We start from the raw sequence: 15017 nt of genomic DNA on the forward strand, positions 1-15017 counted from the left end.
ATGTCCATGGCAGCTTTATTTGTAAAAGCCAAAAGTTTCGGATGTCCTTCAACTGGTAAATGATCAAATAAAATGTGGTGCATGCATAACATGGAATACTATCTCAGTAATGAAAGTAAACTATTGAAACATACAAGTAAGTACTGAGCAATTTAAGCAAATAAACATACTGATTCAACTTAGTTGCATCTCCTTGGAGTTATGTGGAGTGAAAGAAGTCAATCCCAGACTGTATACCATATGGTTTCACTTATGTACATTTTTGAAATAACAAATTTTAGAAATGGAGGACAAATGGAGGTTTACATGGGTTAAAGACAAGAGGGAGAGGGAAAGAGGTGGGAGCAGTCATAGAAGGGCAATATCAGGGATTCTTTTTGATTGAAATGTTCAGTATCTTGACTGTGGTGGTGGATTCACAAACTTCCTGGTGTGATAAAATGTTGTAGAACTAAATACAAACATACACACACACACATACACACACACACTTCACAAATGAGTACAAGTAACCTCATGAAATCTGAATAAGATCATTGGGTTTTATCAATGCCAATATTCTAGCTGTGATATTGTTGTATAATTTTACAAATATTACTGTTGGGAAAACCAGGTAAAAGATACACAGTAGATTTCTCTATAGTTTCTTAAAACGGCATGTGAATCCATAATTATCTCAATAAAAATTTCTTTTCTTTCTTCTTTGAAGAAAATGTCTCAATTTCTAGTTTTAGTGTTAATGGTGGAAGTTTAAAAAAAAGAATTATACAGAAAAAACCATCTAGGGAAATACTAAAAAATTCATCCTGCTGTATGTATGTAGAGCAATTAGCATTGTGTCCTCTTGCAACACAGAGTGAATGTTCAACAAATGTTATCTAATAGGCACAATGACCCCACCTCAGTGAGGGAAGAATTATTCCTGGTAGTCTAATTTGGACCTCTGAACATATTTTTCCATAGAAACTTTGTTAAACATAATATAATGTTTTGTGCTACAATCTGTTTAGAACAAAACTTAAGGGACCTTAGAAGTTCAGTAAGATTTTATGGGAGTGGTGTAGATATCTATTTGCCATACCAAATATTTCCTAGGAGAAAAATAATTAATTTCCAAACAAATAAAATACAAATGAACTTTACAACCTTCTCAAAAATCATAAACTGTTTTTATATTTACAGGGATTTAAAAATATTTTATTTTAATGCAAATATATTTTTCATATCTAAATATATGTATAAATTTTATTTCAAAAATTATTAGTGCCACAGTCATTATTTGCCATTGAAAGAAATTAAATACACTGCCAAGAAAAAAATTAAAAAGTTGATCTATCTTTAAAGAATGCACCAATTATTTTTATACATATTTTATAATTTTTGACTGATTTTCTTTCCATATATCTCTATTTTATATTTGTTTTCATTAATTGTGCTCTTTCTCTTTTTTCAGCTTCTTTAAATCAAGACTCTAATGTCTATGAATAAACTGTGTAGACCTGAAGAAAGAAATTATTTCATAAAAAGTGATTGAATATTAGGAAAATCTGAAAAAAATAATTGAGATGAATGTGCAGACAGCAAAATAATTAATGGGAATATTATGATGAAAATCAAAGTTAGAGTTAAAATAAGGAATACCTTAAAATTCTGCTTGTGATTATTTCACTTTGGGGGATGCATAAAGGAGAACAAAATCAAGTGTTTTTGATGACTTGCAAGTATTATAACAAAGCTAAATAAACACTATATACTAGTCATTGCTTATATGGCCTAAAGAATATTTTAGTTACTAGTATTAAACTTTCTCTCATTAAGCAACATAAAAGAGTTGAGTCTCCAGCACTTGGGCATCTCCTTCTAATTAGGGCAATTTAAATTTAAATAATTCAATTAAAATTTGGTCCTTGATTCTGATAAAACAGCACTGGGAGTTATGCATCAAAAGAAGCAGGCTCTATTTCTAGTAAAAGAAATGGAGGGAGAGAGGGTAGGCAGCCCAAAAACACTGACAATTTTAAGACCCATATGCTGCTAGTATGCAAGACATCTTGAGACCTAACTGAAACTCTCAGCTTCTCCATTTGGTATGAGAAACTAAAGATGTGGGCCCAGTTGCAGCCAAGATGTGTTCCAGGATGACTTAACATTATAGCAACAGTGGCTAGACACATCAATTCATTGGAACTGAATGGGATAGAATAACCAATGACATTGGATAGATGTGAACCCAGAATCCTTTCTGGCTTTAAAGGTGGGAGAGTAAGGGGCAGATGATTTTGGCATGATGTCATCTTTCTTTGCCTAAATTATTTAGATTATTTCATTTTTTTTAAGGGTCTGGCATGCATGGTGGTTTTGAAGATCCCATTTAGATGAGTTAGGAATGCCTGTTTACATCTCCCCTTAATACTTCTAAATAACTGTAAAGCCAACTAGAATAGTTAGTAATCAACATTATATATAATCTCTCTTGGGTCAGGAATGATTCATAAGCACATCTCTGTTTTGATTGAATAGATAATTTGTCTTTGACTGAAATGTAACAAGTTTAGTATATCTACTAAAATAAACATACTAATATAATGTCTAATTTTTTTTAAAAAGGAAACACATGTACAGATGGATCAGAGAATTCAAGAGGAATTCGAAATTCAGAGTTTTCCTGATATTGTGCCATTAACATACTTTGGGTAGGATTATTTTTAACACAGCAACTGATTTAAATTTTGACACTGCCGAAAAACACTAGTTAAATATACTAAACCAAGTTGATTCTTTATATAGTTTTCCTTTTTTTCCCCCAAGGTAGAGTTTGTTTTTGCATGACAAAGAATTATTAACACATTTGCAGATTTTCCCTTTCCATCTCCCTTATTCATACCAAACCTATCCCTCCCCCAGGAAAATTCCTGTGTTTGCCTATACTGTTAAGTTTTGGGACACTTTGTGCAAACAAGATAATGGGTGAAGAAAACACATGAGTGAAGTTCTGAAGTGCTACAATTGTTTATAAAATAATATATTGAAGTACAATTGAGAGGAAGAGGAGTAGATTGAAATTTAAAAGTCTATAATAATTAATTCTTGGGGAAGTTGAGGTGGTAGTGGATATAGAGGAGTTTGGAAAATAACACTGTGAAGAGTTAGACATTGAGATGAGAGGTGAGTAAGTTTAGCACATTTAAAAGTGTGTCCTGCACATGCATTACTCTGAAATTATTGAATGATGATTTAAATTGCTTTTTAGGCCTTTATAGTGGTTGACATTGAGTTTCTGTCTAATGTCACATGATACAGTTGACCACAGTGACCCACACAGACTTGGATTATGCATATTTTAGTTTATCTATAATTTTAATGTATTTCTAAGTATGGAAGTCATACCTGTGTATTCTACAAAATGAAAATAATACAGAAATGTAGGAAGTCAAAGTTGAAGGAATTGCATTCTCATACAATTCTGGTAGGAGTGTAAAATGTTAAAACTGTATTAGAAAGCCTCTTAACATGATGAAAATGGTTATATAAATTTTACTATACAATACTTAAAATGATTAAATGATAGATTGATAAATCTACAAAATATGATAACTAAACAATGTTGCAGAAAAGTATGCCCTATATGATAACTATGGTGGCAACCACTGAGATCACCTCTAATGATTCTCACCTCCTGGTTTTTATGTCCTTGTATAATCTTCACCTTATCAGTGCAGGCTGAACCTAGTAACTTGATTCTAATGAATAGAATATGAAAAAATCAATGAGATGTTAGTTCTTAAGAGTAGATGACAAAAAGACTCTGACTTTGGTCTTACTTGCCCTCTCTTGCTCTCTTACTTGGTAGCCCTGATGGAAGTCAGCTGCCATGTTATGAGCTGCCCTATGGAGAAGCCCATGTTTCAAGAAACTTAGGGGGGTGTGATGGCTAATTTTATATGCTAACTTGGGTGAGCTAAGAGATGCCCAGATAGCTGGTAAAGTATTATTTCTGTGTGTGTCTGTGATGGTGTTTCTGAAAGAGATTAGCATTTGAATCAGTAGACTGAGTAAAGAAGATTGCCCTCACCAATGTGGCTAGGTATCATCTAATCCACTGAGGACTTGAATAGAACAAAAAGGTGAAATATGGGCCAATTTTCTCTCTTTGCTTGAGCTAGGACATTCATCTTCTCCTGCTCTCAGACATCTGCACTCCTGGTTCTCAAGCCTTTGGACTCAGCCTAAGACTTACACTATTGACTTCCCTGCTTCTCAGTCCTTTGTATTTGGACTGAATTATACCATTCACTTGCCTGGTTCTCCAGCTTGCAAAGAGCAGATCATGGGTCTTCTTGGTCCATAATCATGTGAGCCAATTCCTATAATAAATCTCATATTTCTATATCTATGTCATCTATATATCTATCTATATCTATATCTATATCTATATCTATATCTATATCTATATCTATGTCTATGTCTATGTCTATTTACCCTATAGGTTCTGTTTCTCTGGAAAACCCTGACTGATACAGGAGACTTCTGGTCAATGACCAGTGAGGAACTGAGGCCATCAGTTCAACAGCTCACAAGGAACAGGATTCTACTAACAACTGTGTGAGTCAACTTGGAGGCAGATTTTCCCTCTGTTGAGCCTTCAGATGACACTGCAGCTATGACCAATGTCTTGACTGCAGGCTTATGAAAAAGCCTTGAGCCAGAGGCACCCAGTGAAGCCACACATAGATTCCTGACCCACAGAAACTGTGAGATAATAAATGTTTGTTCTTTCAAGTCACTAAGTTTTAGGGTAATTTGATATACAGCAATGATAACTAATAAATATCATTTATGTAAAATTTAAAAGCACAGTAAATTACAATTTTATGGACATGTACATATGTTTGACATGTGGGGAAAAAATATGAATGGGGACAATGACAACAACTTTTGGATAATTCTTACTTTCTAAAATAGAGGAGGAGAAAGGTGGTGGGTAGAAGTGGGTCAATGGCAAGGCATAGGTGGGTTTCAACTGTAACTATAACATTTATTTATTAAAAAGTATTTTAGAAGTAAACATATTAAATATAGGTGGAAGATATTGGAGTAATATCTCATTTTTTGTTTTCTTCCCTGTATTTTGGAAATACTTCATATATTAAAATAACAACAGTGAAAATAATGTAAATATTCTAAATATTTTCTTTTAAAAACTTATTATGCTGTGCTATTATTTTCTGCAACTTGATTTTGTACCTAAAAATATAAACTGGATATCTTATAATGACATTCTGTCTGATAGTTGCAGAGTGGTCCATTATGTGGAGGGACCAAGATTTAGACATTCAAATATATAGGCAATTTAATTGCTTCCAATATTAAAAAATTTGTCTCTGAATATTATTCACATTTTTGTGAATGCTTATACAGAAAAAAATTGGCCAAATTTTATAATTCAATAGTTTTCTTGAATTTACATTGTAATTAATATTTCTATGATCCTCTGAATATGCTCCATAAATTTATGCTTGTAACTACATTATAAAAGTATGCTTTTGCTGGCACTAAATTTTTTCTATATTTTAAATCTTTGAAAATGTGCAGAGAGAACATGTTTTAATTTGCATCTGTTTGATTGTAAATTTAAAGTTTCTTTTCCTATGTTTGTGAACAATTTGCAATTCTTCTTTTGTTAATTCTTGTGTTTACTTATTTTAAATGAGGTATTCATCTTTATTGGTTTATAAATTCTCATATAGTATAGACTTGACTCTTTTGTTTGTCACATATATTTGTCAATGTATTTCCCAGTTTGTTACTTGTTCTCTAAATTTGTTTATAGTGTCTTTTTTCACATAGATTTTAAAAAAATTCTGCATTCAAACCTGCCTAAATTTCTCTTTTAAATTTTTAATCTTTGACTCATGTTTATGTACATATTCTCTAATATTTTCCTTTAAGACTTTAACAATTTTTTTTATCATCCCTTTCGTTTACATTTAGATCTTTCCACCATCTGGAATCTATTTCTGGAAATACTGATGTGAGCCGAATATCTCACTGTATTCTTTTTCCAAATGGTTAATTATTCTAACATAATTTATTGAATAATTCATCCTTTCTCTCCAATTACTTGAAACATTACCTTTTTATATAAATTCGTATATATATTTTATTCTGTTTCTGGACTCTGTTCAGTTGATCAATTTTTCTACATTAGTTCAAAACTCTTGAATCTTAGAGCTTTAAAGTATGTTCTGATATATTTTAATGAAAGTCCTAAACAACTTTTTCTCCAAATTCCTTATCTATTCCCACACTTTCATTAAGCTATTAAGTCAATACATATTTGAATTTCTAACATGTATTAGTCACTGCATTAGGTGTTGGAGATAAAGTAGTGGACAAGCTAGATGTGGAAATTTCTATATAATTATATGGTCAACAGTACATTAGTCAACTTCTTTTTTGGTGCCTAGTGTAGAGCCTTGTACAGCATAGACGGTCAAATATACATCAAATAAAGAAGGAACTTCTATTCATAAGGGAGACAAGGCTATTGTTAATTCTTTTTTTTCTAAATTTACCATGTTTTATTATCAGCATCACTCCAGATTTATAAACGAATTTGGGTGTTTTCCTTCTCTATCTATGCTATACTGGTTTAAATGACATATTAATTATTTATTACTTGAAAGGTTGGTAGAATTTATATTCAATTTAGTCTAGTCCCACACTTTTGGTTTTGGGAGTGGATCTTTTTGACAATTTTTTAATATTTAGCAGCTTGGGCAGGGTTCAAAACCAGCTCCACTATTTATTAATTCTTTGATCTTGGGAAACATTTCTTTCTTATATTTAAAATACAGAGAATAACAGTATCAAACTTCAGGGTTCTTTTGAGGATTATATATGTAAAAAACACTTAGCAAGTGTTTGAAAAATAATAATTTTCTTCATGACATATAGATGATCACTATTTGAAAGGTGCCATAAAGATTTGAAGACAATGTAAATTTTCTGTTTAAAAAATACCAAATAGACAGAGAAATAGATGATAGATAGATAGATATAGCTAGATATGCTTTTGCCAGGGTATATTCTGCAAGTGATGTATCTCTTCATATAATTTTTGGCAATTTAAAAAACCCTAAAACACTGAGAAATTATTCCTTTTACGTAAGTCTGCACTTGATTTTTAAGTGTATTTCAAAGGATATGGCTTAGAATTTTTTCAAAGCATTCTCCTTTTTTTTTTTCTTTCTATGAAGCATCTTATTACACTCAGCCATTGGACCTGAATTTTCAATTTGAATTCTCTATTTTGAGCTACTAATATACTGATATGGCCAGTGATAAAATGGGGCCTGTAGTCTGGTATAGTGGATTTACTGTCATGTTCCCCAGAGTCCCCATAATCACTGATGTTTTCCACCAAAAATGTTTCACATAGTTACATTTCCTGACTGTTGTCTAATGAGTTTGCTGCTCCTGGTCTACGTGAATTAGTGTTGTTAGTGGGTGTGAGCTCCTTCCAAATGTATATAAATTTATTATTCACATTCTTCCCTGAAATTGATGATCAGTAGATGAAATCTCTTCCATTATACACTTGGGAATGGATGGAAATGGGCCCACTAGTGCGGGTGGAAGCTTTAAGGGTATTTGCTTTACACAGGTAGTGACAGGGCTGCATATTATTCCCTGGAAGCCTGGAGGCTTTTCCACAAGTACATATAAATGGCTGTAGATGGCTAACTAAGCAAGGTAAGAGGGCAGGATGAATCGTCTTCCAGGCAGTGTATGTGTGTGCTTTGGGGTGAAGTGCTGCTGCATGTCGATTCCAAGAGGAGTAAGGATCAGGAACAGATAGGCCTCCTCTTGCTATGTGGCTGGGAATAAAGTTCCCCACATGACAGGCTTTGGAAAAGTCTCATCATGCATTTTCTATAGCATTCTCATTTAGAAGCCTGAGAGATGGGACCCATTCAAGCTCTTTAAGTGACTTCTTTGTATAACTATTCTGACTCATTCCCAGGATAAAGTTGGGTGTACAGAAATATTTCCACATGCTTTGCTGTTGGGTACAGCAGTAGAACTTTTTACAGCAACTGTTTACTATGCAGGGTAAACCCTGAGGCCTACAGATAAGAAACTAAGTGTATTAGGACATTCTGCACAACAAAAGTTCTGTCTATTGAAGTATTAACCTTAAACCAGACAAAACTACAGCAGATTTGAGATTACAGTTATTTTCAGTTATACCCAATTCAAATTCTTAGATGGGACTCCCTTCCCATACCAAATACTTTTGCTTTCTGTCCCTTGTTCAGAGAATACCTCAGGCATGGTGGGTGTTTTCCCAATTTTATATGTAAATAAAGACAGATGGAAAAATACATGTAGATATAGAAATAAACATCTAGGATCAACTCTGTAAGCTTTTGTTACCTAAAAAAAATCAGAAGTAGGTTAAAATGGTTTCAAAAGATTTATTTGCTTAGCATTTGTTATTGTCTACCCTTGAAAATAATAAGAGTAGTGGGTGGTGAACACTTGCTTACCCCTTAAGCTATAGTGAATAAACTACATTAAAAAAAACTGAGAAAGAATCTGTAAATGTAGCTCCAGGGTCCTCCAGCCTGTTAGCTCCTGATTCCTTATCCTTCTTCTGTGCTTCAGGACAGATGATGTTGCTGAGAAACGACATTGTAACTGCCTGAGATGATTTTAAAGCAATAGCATATAAACTGCTTCTAACTTCTTTTATTATTGTTACTGAACAAAAGTTCATGTGTCTGACACACAGTGAGGCCAAACAGAACAATGCATACAAGGCTTCTCCATGTCGCTTGGGCTTCCTTACAACCTGGCAGCTGACTTCCTGGAGCTGCTGTCCTATGAGGAAGCCAGATAGAAGCTCTATTATGTTGTCAAAGATATGAACCCTTATCAAGAATATGACCTATTCTTGAACTTCATATAACATCACTTACACTGTATGTAACATCACTTCTATCAGTCCAGTAACAAAGTCCCACCCAACTTTAAGAGGACAGAATATAGGTTCTGACTCTTGATAGGGTTGTTGTGACAATCCAGAAGTGCATGTGGGACTGTAAACATGGTTGCAGTCCTTTAGAAATGCAATCTGCTATAGGAATCCAAAGAAAGTCACATAAGAGAGTAGTTAAGTACAGTTCAGTCTCTGACAGTGACTACAAGTGTGATCCCACGTAGGTAAACTGTTCCACCTTTCTAAGGCATGGTTTTCTCATCTGCAAAGTGGGGATATTAACTTCTAATTTTTAGGGCTAATGTGAGGATTAAATGAGATAATGCATTTAAAATTCTTGGCAAATTGGAAATGCTTAATAAATATTAGCTACTACTACTATTGTTATTACTCATTATTATTATTATTATATGACATAGAGCCACTCTATCCAATAGCATTTTCTTCATTAATGGAATTGTTCCATATTTTCATTGTCCAATATGGTAGCATTTAACCACATATGGCTATTGAATTCTTTAAAGGTGACTAGTGCAACTTACGAACTGAATTTTTAAATTTTATGAAATTTAAATTTAAAATAGTCACTGTTGGGAGGAAATTTTCAATGGGCCTCTTGAGTTTCTACATCTTTTGTGAGGGAAGTACGAACTGTCTCTTGTTCTGGACTAGCTTTTCAAAGATGTTTGTATAGAGAAGAGCTTTGGAAGACGGAGGTAGTGACTTCCTTCCAAAGAAAAGAGCAGTCATAATTAAAGCCTACTATAAAAGATGTGAATTCCATAAACTCAAAGTTCACCCACTATAATGCATCCCATTGTGTGTGCGAGCTTCAGGTGACTTTCTTTGTATCACCCTGCAGGTATTGAGGCTCAGGAAACCAGTGCAAAAAGGTGATACTCTAGCTAATTTTATTGCTGTGAATAATAAACTATCCTTTGTCTCTGATCCAAGAGTTTCAGGAAGCTGAATAATATGCTATTGTATGTATATACCACATTTTCTGTATCCATTCATCTGTTGACAGGCATTTAGGTTATTTCCATATCTTGGCTATTGTGAATAATGCTGCAATGAACATGGGAGTGCAGATATTGCTTCAATTCCTGATTTTAATTATTTTGGATATATACCCAGAAGTGAAATGTATTCAAGTTCACTGATTCATTTTTCTGCTTGATCAAGTCTGTTGTTGAAACCCTCTAGTGAATTTTTGCACTTCAGTTATTATATACTTCAGTTCCAGAATTTCTGTTTGGTTCTTTTTTATAGTTTCTCTTTGCTGTTATTCTCATTTTATTCATGTATTCCTTTCCTAATTTTGTTCAGTTGTGTGTCTGTATTCTCTTATAACTCACTGAGCTTCTTTAAAATGATTATTTTGAATTCTTTGTCAGATACACAGATCTCCATGTCTTTAGGGTCAATTACTAGACATGTTTCCTGTTGTTGTTCCTTTATCATGTCATGTTTTCCTGATTCTTTGTGTTCCTTGTAACTTTTCTTTGATGTCTTTACATTTGAAGAAACAGCCACTTCTTCCAGTCTTTATAGACTGGCTTTAACAAGGAAAGGCCTTCACCAATCAGCCTGGCTAGCAATTCTGGATGCCTCTCAAACGTTTTCTGTGAATGTATCGTCTCTGAACTTGTGCATGTAGATTGTGAATTCAAGTGATTTACTCATTTCCTTCATTTTTTTACCCCCAAGAATCTGTAATCTCTTGCTCCTTCTGTCCCTCTAGTGTCTGGCTGCTATATTGTGGGCTAGGACATTAGAGGTATGCTCTACTCCTCCCTCTCCTTCCCTGTGAAGATGCCTTAAGATATGCCCCTCCTCCCAATTTTGCAGCGCAGTGCAGGGAATAGCAAGCCATTTTTTTACTTTTACTTCTTTTTAGTTGCCTCCATAAAACTAGGTTGATTCCATCAGGGTCCTGAGTGAGGTGCGACAGAAACCAACCTCTTGGGCAGCCTAGTAGAAGGCCAGGATTTTGGAGGTATTCTCCATACCTCTCCCCACCTCCAAGGGGAGAAGCTTCAGGTTCTGCAGTTGATTGCAATCTCACAGAGCAGTGCCAGCCACAGGAGGCTCTCTGCCCCATTTCTTTTATTCTTAACTGCCCCCTGGCATCTAAACTATTCCAGTTTTACCAGTGCTACATATGATGCAAGACAGAAACCAATTTCTCCAGCAGTGCATGTAAACACCAAGATATTTGAAGCATGTTCCATTTTTCCTTTCCCCTTGTTGGAGAAGTTGCAGGCCAAGGTTACCTCTCCATGCTGAGCTGTGCCGACTTGAGGGAGGGGGTAGCTCAGGTTAAATAAAATTGCTCTTCTTCTCATTTCAATGTGCCTGTTCTTTGTTTTGTGCTCATCTGGAGTACTGCAACTTCCTAACAGAATTCTAGACTTCTCCTAAAGGTATTGTGGTCCATATATTGTTAAATTAGTGTTTTTGTCAGGGAACAAGGGCTGGGACTTCCTATTTAACCATCTTGCTGATATCACTCCCTTGTTGTTTTAATTGATAATTTATATTCTAATTTTCCTCAAAATTCAGTATTTATTCCAAAGGTAAGAATCAGGAACTAAAACGTATTTAGAAGCTCTATATAGGTTGATAGGGTTGAGACAGGAGGGAAAGGGGCGGGGCACAACCACTTAAGGAATGACACGGCAATTGAGGACAGGACAAACTGGTTAGAACCAAGATGGTGGAAGATTCAACTTCCATTAGACCCTGAGCTTCCTGGAACACCCACAGGTGCCATGACAATTCCTAGCCTGACCATAAAAGGTCCAAAAGTGGGCAGGGGCCCCAATTCCTGGAAATCCTCACCCTTTCCCCAAAGTAGTTGGAATAATCCTCCTTTCATACTTGTTAGCATATGAAATTGCCCAGCCCATAAAAACTAACAACCCCTCACCTCATGGTCACGCTCTCTCTCGCCTTCTTAGACAGTCTGCACTCTGTCTATGGAGTGTGTATCTTCTTTAAACTAAACACCCCACACCTCATGGTCTCTCTCCCTCTTGCCTTTGCAGATGGCCCACATTTTGCCTATGGAATGTGTGTCTCCTAAGCCACTTTCCCTTCTGAGTGAGATGGACCGCTCTCTTGTCTCTGGAGTGTCTATCTCTCTAAATAAACTTGCTTTCACTTTACTATGCCTCGCTCTTGAATTCTTTCCTGTGTGAGGCAAGAACCTATCCTCCAGAAATAGGACTTCCTTACTGATGAGCTTAGTGAGAGCTTTTTTTTGATTGAACTGAGATTTAGACATTATGCTAGTGGATGCCCAAAATGCTAGAACTCAGAAAATTTCACTCCAGGATTGTTTAACTTCTTTTGATTAGAAACTTTGTTGTATCTAGAAGATAGCCTTTGGGAGATAGTGCTTCTTTTATAGGGAAGGGGGAGCAAGTGGGAAGTTAACTCTTCAGTATTCACTCTTTCAATCACTTTCCTATTTTCAACCCAATATTTTTTTCTAAACCTCTTTTATCTAATAGAAAAGGTAACAGTAGGCACTGCAGAACTCCAAAGGAATTGAGTACTTAGGAAAAGCACACATAATGGTGGTGGAAACTTATTTACCTGACAGAGAAATGGAAGATTATGCCTTCAGGTACTCCAGTAACTTCTTCAGCCATAGATATGAGCCTGAGTACTCCAAGACATTTTCTAATTTTGAAAGGCATTGTAAAATTTTTGTAGGTTTTCAGGATTGGTTGTGAAAGGAAGGGTTGTTTACAAATTTGAAAGAAAAAATGAAAAGAGAGACAGAGAATCCTCACATGGAAGGAATAGTGTAAGCATGTCCTGTAAGGTACAGATAGTAGACTTTTCAAAGGATGGCAGAATTCCATAGGCAGAAGTGTTTTGTGTAAATGTAGATGAATGAATTGTAATTGTAATAGCACTAGCTACTATTATTGGTTAGCATGCAATATGATTTGCATTATTCAAATAATTTAATTTCCACAGTAACATGCTATTTTACTATAACACAAAAAGCTTATAATCCTGATGTTATTTCTGTCTTCAGTGTAGTGGGATTCAACTAATTTTGAAACTAAAACAGATTAAGCAATTAACAAATAACAACATAAACTCCATTAAAATACATTTGACCTATCCATTCCATAGACTGACGTCCTGGGACCAAAAAAAAAAAAAAAGGCTAGACATTATAAAAGTAGGTCACCTCTAATCCTAGATCCCTATGGCCTAATGTAGCTCATAAGTGTGACAGACTAACTCAAAGCATTGTTGTTAATATGTAGCATTTTCAGAAGGCCAGTTTTCAAGCAGTCATTGAAAACCATCAAGAAGTAATAAATATCACTTTATATAGAAAGCGACTGCATTATCATGGCAATCTTGATTGAAGTTTGGCTAAATGTATGGAATGGGATGCTTTGAAATCTGATCTCTTGAAGTTCATCCTAGCACAACAAGCTTTTAGTGTCAAGAAAACTGACTTTCTGCTCTGCATCTAATGCAAATTTTGCAATTTATAAGACATTCTTTTCATTTTAATTCATAAAGAATGCACTGTTAAATGTTTCATGTAAGAACCTGAATGCTACCTTGTAAAACTGTAGGTTAATGTGAAGAGTGATCCCTTCTGTTACATTTTGAATAGAATATTCAAAATATTCAATTTGAGTACAATTTGTGTAATTTTAGGTTCTTTGAATAATTCAGATGCATTCATTTATTCTTGATTAGTGAATCAAGTTCTGAAAAAGAATATATTTTACTTCATGACATGTAGCATTAATAATTTATTACTTCACTCACAAATCTTTCTTTCAGGAAAGCAGTAGGAAACATTCAGGGAAAGTAATTCTCAAAATCATGGATGTACTAATGCCAGGTACCCACAGCATGACATGAAGAGCAGTATTGGTGGATCTGATAAAAGTAGTGTTCTGACAACCACAGACATATAAAAATACCCTTTTTCTATGATTTGGAATGAAATCTTTTCCTTGGGACTATCTAGGTAACTAGATAAAATGTCTTCTAGATTATGGTTTACCCTCATAGGACTCTCATGTACAATTCAGTGTTACTACGCCTTCCTAATAGTGTTCACATGGTTGCACTTCTATAACTGACCAGTGACACTAAGTGAAAAATAGCCAGTTTGGCACTCTGAGACACCTTAGTAAAACAACTACAAGACCTTTATAATGAACAGATTATATTGAATTCCATCACTAGGATATGGACTTTCAATGAGTTGTGTGTGCTATAAAACCTTCCCAGTGTGTTGCCAAATAGTTCTTGAAGTGTAAATTTTATTCTTGTTATAGCTGAAAATATATACTTTATGGCAAAATCTGTCAGAAGAATACTGGGCTGAGCAGTTGTGAGATGCAATACAAGAAGGAAGAGATACAGCAAACCTCTCAAGCTGTTGTCATATACAAATCTCCTATACAGCGAAACACTAGTGAAATTTGCCTCATGAGTGTATAAGAGGGTAAGGTCAAGTCAGTAAGAAACCTTAATGATTTAACTAAAGTGAATACAAAGGTGAATAGAGTGATGAGTGTTGATGATATTGTAGACCTTCTGAGTCAATGTCATACTGTAGTAATGATTATTTTACAACTACTGTTGATTTGTTTAGTGGTTGTTTTGGTATTTTTAATTTCTACAATTCTGTCACCCAAACTTAGAACATTTTAAATGTATTGTGAAGTTCCTGATCAAAACCGAACACGTGTTTTTTTCTTGCTCTCCTGAGCTAATACTGCTTTGAGATTCATGAGTCTCTGGAAAGATGCTACCTATTCTTCAATGAAGATATTGGAAATCCAAGGTTTGGGTAACTGGAAAGGGCCCTGGTGCCAAAAGAGCAGAATATTTTTAATTCATGAGGGCCTCCCTGTACTAATCCATAACAAATCTACAATAGAAATATTTCCCTTAAAAGCCAGTAATAGATTAACCAATTAATTTTTTTTTACAATTATGCTTTTTTCATTATGAG

This window comes from Camelus dromedarius, chromosome X (genome assembly GCF_036321535.1).
Source record: "Camelus dromedarius isolate mCamDro1 chromosome X, mCamDro1.pat, whole genome shotgun sequence".
Lineage (NCBI taxonomy): Eukaryota > Metazoa > Chordata > Mammalia > Artiodactyla > Camelidae > Camelus > Camelus dromedarius.